The sequence below is a fragment of the Chionomys nivalis genome, chromosome 3, assembly GCF_950005125.1.
Source record: "Chionomys nivalis chromosome 3, mChiNiv1.1, whole genome shotgun sequence".
Lineage (NCBI taxonomy): Eukaryota > Metazoa > Chordata > Mammalia > Rodentia > Cricetidae > Chionomys > Chionomys nivalis.
Window position 1 is genome coordinate 44694886 of NC_080088.1, and position 17861 is coordinate 44712746.

At 38.0% G+C, this 17861-nt stretch overlaps 1 protein-coding gene across 1 annotated transcript in view; it reads right to left on the reverse strand.

Moving 5' to 3' along the window:
* Positions 1 to 17861, reverse strand: part of Gap43 (growth associated protein 43) — a 91618-nt gene that overhangs the window by 24275 nt on the left and 49482 nt on the right. The window lies entirely within an intron of this gene.

Below are 17861 nucleotides of genomic sequence, written 5' to 3' on the forward strand. Positions count from 1 at the left end.
ACTAATAAAACTATTTTACGGTGTAGGAAGTGACCAGCTAACTACTAAATGCTGAGTCAAGAAGGTAAGAATTTAGAATTAACTATTGGGTTTCCCACTATGGCAGACACTTGTGATTTGGGACAAGGTGCTTCTAGTGGAAGTTGAAAAGATAGGTGTGGTCATTAGTAATCAAGAGAAAATAAAACAAAGTAACCTGGAGTCTGATCATAGACAAACTCTTGTGGAAACATAAGACTCAGGAGCTAGACTGTGTGTGTGTGAATCTGGAACCTGCCACTTCCTAAATGTGTGGCCTTAAGCACCTCATGTGACCGACCTGTCTATCACTAGACTTCCTGTGCTATAAACCGTTCTACAGAGGGTTGTTGTGGTATGTGGGGCACACACATGGCTAGGGAATAAATGAGACTGCCCCTTCATCCTCGAAAAGATGACTCTGCTATCAAGTTCTATTCTAAGCCCTAGAGTCCAAAACCATAAACATTATATAGTAACTTTGGCGACAATACTGCCAAGGCTAGTCTATTCTCATAGTGCTTTATGACATCTAAGGATTGAGTCGCAGCAAGAGGGTGCCGTATTCCACTCTTCTGTTTAACGTAGTTTTTAGGTTTTTAAAAGGCAGTCTAGCAATTCTGAATAGTTTGAGTTTGAGGGTTTTTTTTCCTCAAATTTCTTTACTTTTGAAAGACCCCAAAAGATTTCTTTCCTGATTATGTTGAATTTTAGTGGCGGTTTGTGAGGAACTATTCAAAATGTTAAGGCAGACATTTCCAAGTTCCAAAGTCAGTTCGTCTGGCATTCTGTCAAACAGAAGTCTTTATCAACTAACATGCAGACGTACCAAAAATTGACATTTGTATAATGTTCCTGAAGCATTTTATGACTGTGATTACTCTATTTCTAATGCTGTATATGTTTTATTATATCAAACCTTCCCCAATTGGAAATCCAATAATGATATAGATAGCAATTATTAATCAAACATTAGAATAACCATTTCCTTAATCACATTGGATTACACAATTGTGTTGGTCCTTTTAATTTTAATCTGAGTTAAAATAAAGGAAAATAAAAGTATTTACAAAAGGATTATGCAGAGGGAACAGGCAAAGACCCTGATGCAGTCAGACTCACAACCCATGAAGCTTTCTGTTGCTCACTTTTGTGTCTAAGAATGGGAACAACATTAACCCTCATCACAGAGTTGCTGAGACTTCAACAAGATACTGTATATGCATAATTTAGCAGTTAAGGGTAGAACAAATCCATATATAATCTCTATTTTTCATTAGTGTTATATTTGCTCCCTCATTTCCCCCCTGATTTTCTGATTTGTTTTGTTTTGTTTTTGAGACAGGGCTTCTCTGTGCAGCCCTGGTTGTCCTGGAGCTCACTCTGTAGACCAGGCTTGTCTTGAACTCAGAGATCCACCTGCCTCTGCTCCCGAGTGCTGGGATTAAAGGCATTCACCACGAAGCCCGGCTTATATTTGCTCTGCCAGTGACTATATGTGAGGTCCTAATAAGTAAATGCCAGACCAAAGACTGAGAAGCTGGGAGCTGTCAGATATGCTTTAGATTGGTTTCACATTTTAATTAAGGCTTGGGGTAGTATTGGAAACAGAATCACTTTTTTTTTGTGAGGAATCCTCAATTAATTACAGGAGTTCAATAGACATATAGAGTGTGTATTGTGTTCGTGTAGATTTACTACTGCAGGAAGATGGCTGTCGGTGTGGAGCAGAGAAGGCAATCTCCGCCCTCCATTTCTGAGCTGCCTGCAACATCAGTAAATCCCTCGGGCTTCAGGAGATGAGCTCAAGTCTTCTGAGTGGCTGCACCCCCCAGAAGCGACAAGGGACAAATGGCTGCTGTCTCGCCACACCACAGCTCCACTTCACTGCGCTCCCACCCTCTTGCCAGCCCACCAGGCACGTGCCAACAATGAGCTGCCTGCCTCACTGGGATCCTCGACTCCATTAATAAGCCCTGGAAGGCTGATAATTGGAGATTTGCGGAGCCTGCGGTCTTTCAATGAGACAGGTTGTTATGGAAACCGGAGGCAGCCCGTCATGTACATATTATTGATCTTTTAAAATAAAAATAAAAATAAAAATGGAGCGTTAGAATGCATCGTTCCAGTTCATCCTCTCTCTTATCTCACTCAGTTCCCAGCGTTTTCTTTTAGAAGTTTGTCACCAATTTGCACAATTCTCAGCTCCTCTCTCTCTCTCTCTCTCTCTCTCTCTCTCTCTCTCTCTCTCTCTCTCTCTCTCTCTCTCTCGCTTTCTTTCTCAGCACTCACCCCACCCCTTTCTTAATTACAGTGAATGATTTTTCACCTCTACAGAAAAAAAAATCAGCTGAACAGGGAACTAAAGGAACACCAAAGAGGACACTCTGAATCTAATTTAACAACAAGGCATTAATTCGATTATTTGAGACAAGAAAATCAGTCACGAATATCAATGTCCTTTCCTCACTATTAAAAATATAATAATCGAACAGATATTAAAAACGACTTTGGAACCCCGCCCTAGTTTATTTTGGTGGCAAGATGGTCACCACCCACGATGAATCAGGTACAATGCTCCGCGAAAGGAGCGCCCAGGGCTCAGCTAAAGATAAAGCGGGGCCAATTTCTGATCTACTTTTAAAATTAGCTGACAACATACTTGCAGTAAAAATCCAATTACTCCTCTTAGTTAATGAATACAGGCACGATGCCCAAGCGTACCTGACTGGGAGGCCTGTAAATCGCCCTAAATGAATCCCGCCTGGAGCTGCAGTGGCCCTGCATCACCAACAGTCCCTGAACTGAAAAGACCAGACCGGGGCACCATTGTTTTCCTGGTGAATTTCCCACATCAATCCAGCAGAGGGCAACAGCGTAATACTGTTCCCAACCGTGAGGCCGGCAAACCAGCCTACAGCCCTGAGATGGAGCAGGAAGAATTTACTGTGACAAAGTCCTGCTTTGAAGTGTTTCTAAAGTTAATTTTATTTTTTCCAGTCCTTTGTAAGGTTGTCAAAAACTAAGTTTAGAAATATTGTTTGCTGAGGTCATGTGAGTGGATGAACTAAAATGATTATTAAATTGTGAAATGCATTGCAAAAGTGGGTTACACCTTGCATCAACCTTATCTACAGGATTAGGTCTTACCTTCTATCTAAGACAGTAAACTCTACAATAGAGTAGCTCAGACAGTCATGCTGTTTTAACACAGTAAAAACATTTACCATCCTTTATTTTAAAGCCCCAATCACTTCAGGTCTGAGCATTTTAGGGTTCAGCATGCTCACCTTACATACCCTAACTATGTTCATTTCTTTCACTCAGCTCCCACCCACCACCACTGTAGTGGTAAATTATTTGTGTTTTAATAAGCAAAGCTTTCCTGAAGACCAGTGTAAAACCGCCAGACTAGTTAGCCACACAGGCCAGGCGGTGGTGGTGCACGCCTCTAATCCCAGCGAGTAGGAGACAGGTCTCAGTTCAGTCTCATTCTGAGGATTAGTGGAGGCAGGATAGTCAATTTCAATCTGAGGTAGAGGTAAGAGTCAGTGGCTGTCTGTTTTGCTTTTCTGATCTTCAGGCAAGCTTTATTTATTAAAATACAAATGAACTCTCACTACACACCAGGGCATCTGAACTCCTCCTCTGCATTTAGACTGCTGTTTTCGGCCAAGCACACACTTTTACGTTGTTCTTGAGCAGCTCTGAATTAGTGTCATTTGTTGCTGTTTGCTTTCATGCTACCTTGAATGACAACATTTTATTTTCCACTTCTATACGCCCGTATCCTTCGTCTTGCTAGAGCTCCGGATAAATTAAACCCACTAGCAAATGAAAACTATCTGAATGACATTGAGACGTGCTCCTTGGATAGCTTGTCTCCTCTGATCCTAACTCATTATGTGACCGTTCAAGGTGCATGCTACAAGTCACACCATCTTCTTTAGAATGCACACATGCACAGCCTATTCTGTTCAAGTGCAGTGGGTTGAACATTTTTGAAAATTGGTCCCATCTGAGTAACTGATGAACGACTAGAATATCATCCGTGTGCACACACAGTAAAACATGTTGCAAACAATTTCAGGAGATAAAAGGGCTCCCCTAAAACCCTTCACTCCTAGGTCAAGGTGATGTTCAACTTTTCCTCTATGTGTAAGCCTATAAGATTAAAACCCAAGATGAATCCATTATACTGCTGTCTACCTAGAAAGAGGATAAGCCATTCTCTCCAGATTTCCCGACTCTTTCTATCAAATCCCTAGATTGCAGTTTCTGAGGGACCAATTACAGGAAGCCTAAATTAATCCTACCATCACTACCTGGTGGCCTTGGCTAACTTCCAGGCTCAATCATTACTGATAATGTAAGTATTTGGTAATGTTGCTGAGCTACAAAGTAGGCCAAATAGAATAGCCCCTGAGTCCCAGAAGACATGGCAGATCATTGTCTTTCTAGCTGACCATAGTAAATTAAATCATAATCGTACATTAATTTCCTTTATAAAGTCAGGGCGTTGGAGTGAAGGAAGAAAAGCAAATTTTCCAATAACTTCAAATAAAAAAACAGAACAAAAAGAAGTCAGTTTCTATTAAACTCTTGCTATGTGTAAAAATAATAAAACACAATGTAGATATTTTACATTTAATGCTGACTGGGTTCATCAATGAGACCATTTCAGAATGGTAAAACCTATACTGTACAATTGACGGAGCTCCTTGAGGACCGTGTCTATGCTTCAGGTTCAGTTCCAAAACTCATGATCTTCCTCCTTTGTCACAGCCAAAGAAGAGATTTACCTAACCCTGCAGCTGTTGCAATGCTCTGTCTACTGATGCAACAACTGTTGCATAATGTATTTTTCTTTTTTAAAATTAATCATTTACATCATTCAAATACATCATTTTGTAAATGTCATCTACTATTTACTGGATAAAATAACATCTTCTGCTAACCTTTCCTTTAAATTAAACATTTTTTGACAATTTAATACATGTATTTAGTGCAAGCAAGTTACACTCATCCCCCAGACAAACAAGTCTTTTCTTGTTTACTCTATGAAAAGATGACAGTCATTGTCTTTACTTTCTCTAAAAGATCTGCTTAGAGGACCTTCTCCATATGACAAGAGAAGAATATGATGAGAAATAATTATTTGATATATTATCAGAAGAAAGGGCTGAATTAGGGTCCACTTGACATGCAGTTCTTTGCATGAGGTACCTTATTAAATACAATAACTGTATAGGGATAGTGTTCATATTTTTATTCTATAGATAAAGAGTGTAGTGGTTGGACAAATCATTAAATCATGAAGATTGATGCCTGGACTAGAACCCAAGCCTACCTGTGAAGTTCAAAGACTATTCCTTCGTGAGGTGTCCAGGGTAAAACTTGTTTCTAGAACTTGACTTGAAATCTGCAATATATTAAGTGTGAAAGCAGCTAATATTTAAATTTGGGGGGTATTGAAGCTCACCTCGCCTCTTCTCTTCTTACCTGGAAGCAAATAGGTGGCGACTTTTGGTTAGGTGAGGTGGAGTTGACTGGAATCAGATGCTAAAGAATTCAGACAATAGTGTCTCTGTGGTGGGGGATGGTATTCAGAAATAGGTCATGTGAAGGAAATCGATGATTTGAAGTACTTAAAGAAGTGGGTTGCAAGCAATATAGATACTGAAAAAAAATGCACTCTTTTTTTTTTTAACGTGGTGAGGATTTCAAATTTGAAAACTGAAAATATTCTTTCCTTTGTAAGCTATTTATGAAAAGAAATCTCTCCATGTAGGATATTAATCTATCAGTAGATGTCTATTGAGAGCCTCCTATGTGTTGAGCTCTCAGTACTAGGATATTGAGAATCATGGGAAAGGATATTGTCACTGTATTTAAGGATTGAAAAGTCTAGTGATAGAGAAAGGAAACTCAGATATCAAAGAGAGATATCATCATGTTATGCTCAAGGATGCTCTAGACAAACTAAACAGGTTGATGTGGTAGAATTATGAGGCTGGCAGCTGTGCTCCTACTCAGACCAAAAGCTGGGGAAGTTCTCTCCCGGAAAATGACATTCAAACCGATACTTAAATAGTAAGAGCCCACCCAGCCAAGAGAAAGCAAGTGCAAAGGTCTCCAGTGAAAATAAACCAAACCATTAGAGATATTAAGAAAGAGAGTGTGGCTAGAGAAAGGTAAGAAAGGGGTGGTGTCAAAGAACACACCATCAGAGAGACAACCAGAAATCAGCCCGCAGGAGGTCCTGTAGACAAAAGTAATAATTTCAAATTCATTCCAGCTTCCGACATAAGCACTGAAAGAGTTTCTGAAGGGTACGGATTTGGATGAGTATAAATATGGAGCTTTGGATGAGTGATCTTCAGAGCCATCTACTGGAAATTAAAAAAATCTTGGGCCAGCAAGGTGGCTCAGTGCGTTAAAGGCACTTTCTACCAAGTCTGAGGACCTGAGTTCATCCCCGAGACCCAAATGGTAGAAGGAGTTCATCTGATCTCCATGAGTGTACCTCTCCATCCCCTGCAACACACACAGATACCCCAAAATAAATAAATGTAACAAAAATGAAAGTGAAAAAAGCAGTTACCAGAAGCACCTCAGATCTTATTGAAGCTACTCCTTTACCCTACTGGGGTTTGTCATGCTGTGATGTGGCTCACTAATATGATGATATTTAGGATTCAATCCCTGGAGTTAAATAGGACTTGGCGCCGTAGTCCACAAATGTTTCCCTTTGGGGCATCTTTTTAGGCAGACATGCAAACAAGCTATCAATTATTGGGGCTGAACAGTGGAACAAAGGGATATTTTAAAAAATATTAAGACCTATTCACACTTTTCAATTTCCGTAAATCCAATTTTTGTGGATGTTTCAGTTATGTAGATTTCTTAGGATAACATCTGAAAGAAGTTTTTGTTTATATGATTCTATAGCAAGTTGGAGTAGAGAATACACTATTGCATCATCAGTTTGCTTTTCCTAAAAGCTCAGAAGCCATAGATATTGTTGCTTTATAAAGCGTTGGCTATTAATGTTAGGTGAGTCACCTAAAATTTAATGGCTTATGATTTACAGAATAAGAACATTCTTGAAATATATACAATTTCTATAGTGTGTTTAGCAAGAATATTTGTTTAGAAAATACACACTTCAAGCCAAGTACAGAGTGGGTGGCTACATGAAAAGAATGGGTTCTGAATTTTTGGTTGAACTTAGTCATACCAAAATTCCAGGGTCTTCAGAAAATAGCCTTATGTTCAGAATACCAATTGTTAGTTACTACTGGTTAAAATTACAATATTCTGCCTAGGCAGTGGTGGTGCACTCTTTTAAGTATATAGTGTATATATGGTGTAAGTATATAGTATATACCCATAAGATTATAGTATATACTTATGTGTGGTCATAATACATCCATGAGCAAATGACTTAGCATGTCTAAAATGAAAACAGATAGAGAATACAGAAAAATATTATCCTTGTTTACCTCAAAATTTCATAATTGTTCATTCCAACTCATATTTGAAGTGAATTCTGTGGAAAAGACTCCCATAGAGAGAGGCACATAACCCAAGTTCCAGCTAAATCTTGGCCATAATAAACATTCTTTTCCCTTTGCTAAGTGGTATTCTGACACAACACATAAAACCTGATTTAACTTGGTTTTAAGAAAATGTAGTTCTCTCCCTAGGCTTTTAGGTGATCTCTACGTGAACAATTGCACTGACCTTATATCCAGACCACCATCACTATACCATAGAAAGTAGTGCAGCAGGGAATCTCCAACCACTTTCCGTGGGGTGAATGCGCCCGCCCAGAGCTCTGGGGTTCTTTCCTAAAGCTTCTATAATTAACCATATCAGTATTAAATGATCAAGAAGATGGGAAATAAAATACTTTGATAACTGTTTTTTCTCATATTATCTGTGGCCTTACCAACAGGAGAATGAAGCAATCAACCTGCTTAAACTCTGGGATGCTCTGCCCTTTAAATTAGGATGGACTTTTGTGAAGTGAGATAGTTGTCTGTTTTGCTGAATACATCAGAGTAATGACAAGTTGCACTTCATGGATATGGAGGAACCTATTTGATCTTCTACTCTCTTGTTTCATTGTCTGAAGGGTTCACCAGCTGCGCACAAATTCTGTCTGTAGGACTGTGGGAAAGGAAAATATACAGCAGCGGTGGGAAAGCCTGTTTTCTCCTCTCTGTCCCAGCACTCTTGGTTCGGGAAGGCGTAAGCCATTCATCCCATGGTGGGGGCAACAGAAGGGTCAGTGGACTCTTACACACCTTTCAAAGATTACTGAGACATGTCAGAAGAAGGAACTGAGCCAAGAAACCTGGCAGGTTATTCCTTCTCTGGGTGTGCTTGTCACACACTGGCAAGAGTCACCCACAGGTCACTCATGGGGCTGGCAAGAAATTAATCACCTGCTTCAAAACAGAGCATCCCTGCTTTTCCTCCCGTTCTCAATATGTTTCTAAGCATAATGCAAAATGCCTCCCTTGGTCTAGGAAGTCGTAAATGGTTTAAATTCTGGCCACCACAGAGAGAACGTATGGTCCCAGATAACAGTAATACTTTCCAGGGAGCTTCTGTATTCTGATTCCAATTTAGTGGAGAGATCCACAGCACTGCAGATATTGTGTATAAATGAAAGACAATAACCCTTTGTTATTTAGAGTGTGCATATAAAACAGGAACATATCATAGCATGGCCATCACCAAGATCTTTCACTAGTGATTTTGAGACCTTCTGCCCAACATTTGTGCTTTATGAAAAGATAATTCACATGAGAGAACCTAAGAATGGCCTGTGCCAAGTTCGGGAGTTATAAACCAGCCTCCTGGGGCAGTTAAGGACTTCCACAGAAATCATATTATTCATTCTTTCTAACTTATTCACCAAATCTGCATTGTCTGCCTGCTCGAGCCAAACCACTAGGAAATATTCAGAGTCAAAAATCAGTTTTCCCACTAAGGGAAAATTTTAACTACCTGCTGCCAAATTAAGGCTTGAATTTAAATATTTGCATTTTTAAATAATTTGAATGAAAAGTAGGGTGTGATTTTTTTTTTAAAAAAAAATAAGCACTATTTTTTTTATTAGATACCCATTGTTCTTTGAGACAGGTGAGGCAACTTATGTACCAAGACCTCCTAGGAAGTTTCTTCTAATTAGCCCAAATCAAATTTTTCATTTTTAGATTCTATGTATTATGTAAATAGAGCTGCAGGGATGTCTTTGTGGTTGAAAGAGCGTATTGCTCTTACAAAGAACCCAAGTTCACTTCCCAGCACACACATTGGCCAACTAAACTGCCACTAACTCAAGTCCTAGGAGACCCTTGAACTTCTAAAGGTACCAGCACTCGCATACATGTACCTACACAAAGTCATGTAACTAAAAGAATATTTTTAATTCATAAATTGTATAAATGGTCTTAGTTATGGTTTGCATTTCCATTGTAGATTCAGGGGGAAGAAAGAAGAAAAAAATCCATTGCTCTCAGAGAAACAGAAAGCTGGTTCTGGAATTATTGCCACTACTGGCCAGAGAACAAAGAAAGTGTGTGATTTATTCATTGTTCTTCCAGATATTCTGACAGCCTAAATTCTTTGGCAGATATATCTATATATTTTGAGAGAGAGGGAGAGAGAGATATTGGTGGTGGTGATGGTATGAGTGTGTGTGTGTTGTGTTGTGTTGTGTTGTGTTGACAGAAGGGTATACCACAGGCATGGATACAGAACTTTAGCATGTTTAAATTTGTTCTTCATTTGCTCATACCCCATATAAAAAAGACTATATTGACTATAAAAATGTTCATCTCTAGGTTTTCTGAAACACACTTGTATCATGCATCGATATGGGGTGATTTGGGGGGGGGATGCTTTTTTGGTTTCTCTTCCTGATTAAAAAAAACTTGTACTGGGGTAGAAAAGGCTAGCCTTCAGAAATGATTTACTGTTCATGTGCCACCTATGAGGAGCCCCTATACTGAGCACAATTCGTAAGAAAGGGCAAATAGCCTTTCTTGTGTATGTTTTGTATTTGAATATATAGTAAAGACTTGAGATCTCCTCCCAAACAGGATGGGAGGAGAAGAATAAGCCAAAGTATTTTCTCTTTCACAGTTTCTTAATTTGTGGCTTGAAAACTGAAAACAGATTTGAGAACTGTTGAGCAATCACACATATTATGTTTTACTTATGTTATCTTTTACATGGATGATTGATACTGCCTAATTGCAAATGCTGAAGATTTCTAGCCAATTTCATCAATGACCTATTACAGAGAACATATCTTTTAAGGAATTAGAAGAAAATTATATTATGTCTTTCTATATTATGTGTCTTATCTGCTTGCAAAACTTTCCAAAGCTCATTAGACATCAGTTGCATGTGTTCTTTTTCTGAGCAAGACAGATTCTAATGCTCCAAGTTACTGCAATTGCTTAATGTTTCACTAACTGTGTTCACTGTGACCGACACCCTACAGCAACACCTTTGGGGTAAGAGGGAGGTTTTCCGGTTCCTAGTTTCTGATGGCCCATTTCATAGTCATTGGTTACGTGTCATGACTGTAGAAGTGAGCAGCAGGGTAATTGCTTCATAGTAGACAGGAAGCAGAAAGAAGGGGATGCCAGCACTCGGATGGCTTTTCCAGCCCCATTCCTTTCATTCCTTCCAGTCTCCACCATCAGGATGGTTTCTTCCTCCCAACAGTTGATTCATTTTGGAGTCACCCTAAGAGATACACCCAAATGTATACCTTGCCAATCTCCTAGTGATTATAAATCCAATCAAGCTGACAATAAAAAATCATTATAATTGCTTAATGAAATGAATTAAGTCTAGGAAGAAAGGGAGGAAACTATTGACAACAAAATATAGTCAACATAGTTCTAGTTTTCTATCATAGAGTCTGAGTAAAAATAAGATAGGAGCATATTGGGAATCATCATTTCAAAGTCTTTATTTCTAATTTCAGGTATAATAAAGAGTTAAAAGTGCCTTCCAGTTTTGGTTGTTTGTTGAAACTCAAGTATGACTACAAAGTTTCTTAGAATTGACTTCCTAGATTCTTTCCCTTCTGTCTAACCTTCTCTCTTCTCTACTCCTTGTCCCAAATCTACAGTCTAGTATAGATAAGAAAGGACAACATAAAACTGGCCAGGCTTGGGGAAGAAGCCATTTGCCCACATTTTAAATGTATCTCTTTGGTCTAGTTTTTGCCTTTTCTAGAAGGCAGAGAAAACCTAATCAAACACACTTTACAGGATGTCAAAACTAAGTTTAAAGTACAGAACAACGAGCCTGAAATATCAGTGAAACCTGATTATGAGCTCATCTCATAATTTGATGCTGTATACCACCTATTACACTAAAACCATAGAGAGATCACACCAAGTATAACCTTTAAGGTGGATCTTTTTAGGACACATACTATTCATCACCCATAAGAAGACAATTTGTAAATGTTTTTTTAAGCAATCCCCAAATAAATATTTGCTTAAAAAGCCAAGATTTGCTCCTGTGAAATCAACATCTGGTATTTTGAAGAAGACTAAAGTGAAAAGCTTTTCTATTATATGAATTAGAATGGGTCTTTATTGTTATTGCTTGATTTACTCAACATATAAAACTCATGCCTTTTCTACATCTGTACTTATGCTGTAAGCCATCTCATCTTGAGACATCTTTAAAGCCACCATTTTTAGAGCCTGAAGCAGCTCCACTGTCTCCTTCTTTCCTCCATTCATGTTTGGCTCTAGGAAGCATTCAGCCTGTAATGGAGCCATGGCTGTGGGAAGGGAGTGAGTGATGAGCAATCAGTGCTGTCTACTATGTCAGACTGACCACTCTGTTTCATCTCCACGGTTAGCTAAATGAGCTCTTAGAGTAACTCTTGTTGCTCATGTTTCTTTTCGTAAGACTCCTGAGATGGTGTGCATATATGTGCACACACATGTATTTTATTAATGCCTACTTATACCTGAAAATATTCCGTGTTACTTATTTTATAATATATTCTCTTTTCAGTGTCAAATGTTATATGACAATTTTAAAATTAAAGCACTGCTATGCGTGCCTTTTTTGCTAGCTTCTTTTATTAAATGATAGCAATAGTTTTACATGAACAATGGAAGAAGGCATAAAGGCCTCAACAATATGTTCCATGACTCTGAAATTTGTTTCTTAATCTTCTTATTTGGCTACTTTTTTTATAAACTACGAAAATAGACCTTGCACTCCAATTTGTGTTTTCTAGAAAATTCGTTAGCAGTCTGCTCCTAGATAGTATAAAGGCAGTGGATCCTTTACAAACATACGTACTGGGGAAAGCAGTGTAGTCTACAGGGGTATCTAAAAAGATTCTGATTCAGAGAAGCCAAATTTAGGTTGGGCACATCTTAATTGTAAAGAAAGTAACAAGCAGCCAACAAATAGCTAAAATTTTCGATTTGTAATTCTCACTTTTTCCAGGCATATCTGATCATACCAGTAATACTATTCTGAACCACTTCAACTCATCTTTGTAACTCAGCTGGCTCTAACAAAGGGGTACTTCTGTTACATACAAACTTTAGGATCAAAATTAGTTTACTATTTCTCATAATCCTGGGGTGATGGAGCTGAGAGAAAATTGATCAGGATTATGAGGGCTATTGGATGCTTCCCTGTAAGTGTGGTCATTAATAATTCCCACCAACACCATGGGGCACCCAATTATACAAAGAAGGAAGACATTCTTAGGTTAGACCAGTTATTTGGGTCCTTAGGCATCTTTCTTTTCTTTTCCTTCCAGAATAGCATCTGCCTGTGCATATATAAGGGTTCAGCGTGTAAGGGTCAGGCTTTCTGGTTTGATGCTTGCTAGACGTGTACTCTTTTCTGAAGATAAACAGAAGAGCAGTGGATCTAGAGGAGAGAGGAGGTGGAGGATCCAGCGAGGAGTGAAGGAAAAGGAAGTTGCATTAGGGATGTATTGCATTAAAGAAGAATAAATAATAAGAAAATATTTAAGTAGCTCACTTAATCTCTTAACCTCAGATTTCTCTCATGTAAAGGAGGAAAGGGAATAATGTTAATGTATACCACAGAGTGGTTACAGTGACTCAATGAGATACTTACCATGCAGCATTTATCATCGGGCCTGGCTCTTAAACAATTGTTTGTTGAAGGTTGTGTACTGTTGAGACCAGACCTCCCATCGCTTAATTTCAGCATACTTTCCCCTGCCTACCTTAGAGGTTTGTGGAACAGAACATGCCCCAGAAATGTCCTGGTTGGGACTTCAAAGGAATAATCCAAGATTACCCAACTACTAAAATTGAAAAAAAGAGAGAGACGAGATTGAACATTTTAGCTTTGAAAACTGTTTAGCTATGCAAAGATAGATTGAGAGATGTATCAATTTGACCCTCCTTTGTTAGTGACTCTGTCTATGGGCAGAATACCTTTGCCTTCAGACTATAAAAATAGAAAAGAAAATATTAACAAACGCAAGTGGATTGTTGTCAAGTAAAGTCAATAAAAATGATTACTCTAGCAATATAAAAGTGTTCCATAAAAGCTTAATAATCAACTGTATTTAAGCAGTGTACCACTGAGTAAGCTGACAGGGTGCTCATGTTTTATAAACAACATTTATGGACTTTCACAATTCAAAATTTCAGTCTTTATGAGTTGTATATAAATCTGGGAAGTGACTGAAGCCACATTTTAAAGCTAAACCTCTTCTGAGGCACCCTGCCAAACATGCATGGATACCCAGGGGAAATCCCACTCCTAACACACAGCCTGGTGAAACTAGCTTGTCCCTTAGACAGCTAAAGAGTGGGATGGAGCTAAAAAAGAATAGGCCTTCAAGAAACAGAAGGAATTTCTCTAAATCTGTAAATATAGGCTTGGTGTTTCATTTTCTTACACATTAGAAAGTATCTATTTTCATCTGTTTTGTTTGCTCATCATTTAGCTACTGGTATATGTATGATACACGCTTTTTAATAGCATGGGTTAAACTTTTCGGTGTTCCTAATCAGTGTTGATAATCCCACCACTTTGAAAGGCGTAATGAGACTAGAATAAAGTATAGGACTGGCAAGATGGCTCAGTAGGTAGAGTCGCCTGCCACCAAGCCTGCTGACTTGAATCTGATTCCCAGGACCCTCATGGTGGAAGAGAGAATGGGCTCCTGCAAGTCATCCTTTGACCACCATGTGGCAATGCCCAGCACTCATTTAACAAACAAGAGAACATAATTTTTAAATTAAAATAAATAAATGTAATTTAACCTAATCAACACCCAGAATACTTAGGTGACTCAAAATTATATTTCCTATTTCATCTGTTCCATGCTTTCTGTCAACAACCCAGGCAATATCATTGGTTGATAGCCTCCTACATCGGTAACATTGCTAATATTATATCAGCACAAATTTTGGAGTCCTCTTTGAGGAAAATTCATTGGCAGCATTGAAGATAAAGGACACAGAGATCTCCATCATTGAAAGTCAATGTGCATGCTGCTTGCTCAGCACGAAACTCCAAGGCCAATCTGATTAAAGGATGTTCGAAGGTTCTCCCCTTGTCAATGAAAAAGGGTATGTCCTACAAGTATTCCAACATCCTATTTCGAATAAAGGAATTATCTTTCTACAAAGTGGTCCAAAGCACACTGAGTGTTAAGCATGTGCAAACAGAAAGAGAAATATATAGTTAGAAAACTAAGAAAAACAATGAAAGTAATTAATATCATTGCAAGTGGTGCTCACTAATAACAAAGCCATGAACAGCAGAAGGCATAGGTAAGTAATATATTCAAAGTTTACAAGTACTTTCCATGTGTATAAAGTCATGATCAAAGTTGATTTGAAAATTTTATCTTATTTTCTGAGATTATCTCCTAGGATTAATTTGACCCCTGCCTCTACTGTACATAACTAGCTTATCTCTTCATGCCTCTTTAGGTAGCCATGGAAACTTTAATCACCCCTGGTAGCTGTCCATTTCCAAATAGTACAGTCAGACTGAAAATATTCTACTTTTTTAACCAGGGTTAGAATAAAACTCAGTGAGGGGGAGGAAATATGAGGAAGAGCCTCTTGGAACTAATAGCATATGATAGATCTCCTTGTCTCCTTTAGTTTCTGAGATTCCATGAGATTCACCATGACTGAATAATTTGTGCTTGTCACATTCAGCAAGCCAAGCTGATAGAATTCAGTCTAAAACAGTCACAAGCTACATTTCAGATTCTACCTGAGATAAAAGTATCAATCCAAAGCTAAGATGTAATAGACCTAAAGTTATCCCATGTCTTTGTGTCTATTCTCCAAACTTCAGAAATCTCCACTTAAAATATGACCTGAGGGATCCAAATACATCATCTATTGTCTCCTGAATTACCTTCATGCTGAACTTCATCTACACTCTAAATAACTTTTCAATGCATATTATACAGTCTCTTTAGTTCAGATATTTTTTCATCTGGAATTTGAAAAGCTTAAGACAGAGTATGATCTCTACCTACATTCAGTGACTAGACACATTTTGAATTAAATAATTAGAATTTGCAAAGTTATAAGAGGAACCTTATAGGTAAAAGCATACTACCTATAAATTAAGTCTGGTCAATTTTTAGTCTTCTAATACTTGACATTTATTGAATACTAAAACATTATAACCAGTTATTTCAAATAATCAAAACTTAAATAAGAAAATGAAGTTCCATGCCTATCCTTAAAAATATGTATTTGATTTTTCATTGGTTCACCAATTTCTTCTATAAAACCAAGCAAAAGAACATATATATATAAGAATATATATACATATATGTATATGAACATAATTACCTCTGTGTCTGTGTCTATACCCCCAAACTTTAAAAATCCCAGTTTATGATCTAGGGCTATCAAACATGTCATGAACTTGAAACCATGATTGGCTTCTAAGAGTTACAGAATGACACTCTAGATATCTGCTAAGTGATTCCCAGACATCTTATCTGAGGCTTAAACTCTAAGCCGAAAGAAAAAAAATCAAGACACTTTTATTGAATAAACTGAAACCAAGGCCCTAGTCCCATACCTTGCTGTTCCTGGGAAAATAAGTCACTGGTAAAAAAGAATCATGATTTATTTGGAATGTAAGAGTATGTTGATAACTATGGTAATTATTGCACTCTAGAGGTTTATAGAATATGGGGGTTAAGATGAAAAAATATTCCTAAGAAACTACAGAATAATCATCTGCCATGTTTTAGTATCTAGGCAAATATTCAATGATTGCCTTCTCAATATGAAGGTCAGAAGTTTTATCATTCCTAGGTTAGTCTCATAATCTTGTATCATAAACTTCCCCAAGACAGTGGTCTGGCCTAAATGTAGACCCTTAGTATGTGGGATAAATCTATAAAGTTATAAAGGGGCAAGGCAGCCCAGTTAAACTGGTCCAAAAGTAACTTTATCTCTAAAGACCTTTGGAATTGAGAGGTACAATGGTTAATTTTGATTGTTAGTTTGATGAGAGTCATCTAGGAGATCAGTAAAGCACACCTCAGAGTGTATGCGTGTCCATTAGAGGGATTCCAGAGAGGATCAGATTCAGAATGTTTTGTCCAATCAATAGTTTCTTCCACTGATGGACTTAGACTTTAACTGCTAGTGAGGTTAAGGAGGTCTAGTTGAAGAAAATATGTGTATGCCTTTGAAGAGTGTACCTCATCTATGGATCTGTCTGTCTGTCTATCCGTCCGTCAGTCTATCCATTATGTATCCATCCATCATTTATCTATCTATCATCCATTTATCATCAATCTATCACTTATCTATTTATCTATCTAACAATCGATCCATCCATCCATCCATCCATCTCTATCCCCCATCTCTCTCGTCGTAACTACCACGAGGTACAAAATTCTGTTCTGCCATACACTCTTGGTGCCATAATATTCTGTTTTATCATAGGCCCATGACAACAGAGCAACCCCATCATGGACCCAAACACCTGAAGCTGTGTGACAAAATCTTCTTTTCCTTAAGTTGTTATTCTTGTATAATAATCACAGTGATGAAGGCAACATAAAAGGTATTCTTGGTTACACTAAGCTAGTGAAAGACAGTGGAGACATCACATTGTGGATATGCTGGAGTGAGGGACAGAACCAACTTCCAGGTAGGAAAGTGGATTACATTTGTCTTACTCTTAGGATGTTCTGTTCCAATTCTGTGCAGGCTCTTTGGGCCATTATAATAAAAACATTCCAACTTCCAAGCTCCAAACCGAAGAGGATCCAGTACCTTTTCATATTCACAGCCAACTCCCAATTAGTTATGCATAGGAGAGTCGTGTGTTTGATAATAAAATGATAATTTATGTGTTTGGGTATTTTTTTCCTTTGTTTTTGGCAAGACCAACTGACTTATTTTCCTAATTGTGTCTGACCCTAATTAGTGTCATAGCTAACATTCCCCGGTGCATACACAGATGAACACATACCATTCACCATTTGGTGATGAGTGGAATGCCCAGAAACACTTTGTGGGATAAGGAAAGGAAAGCTGAGATTATATTTTTGTTGTTGGCAGTTCCCACACTAGATAATCAATAAAGAGTTGGCTGTATTTATAGGAGGCTCTTCCTAGAGCCAAATAATCACATTAGCTAATTCCCACCCATGAAATAAATGTAGTCTCAGTAATTACTTATTAAACTAAGTCTATCAGCATACAGCACATTTTTTTTTAACTGGGATTATCAAGCTTGACTGTTTATATCAATCCAATTAAGATAATTGTCTGACTCTCCAGTAC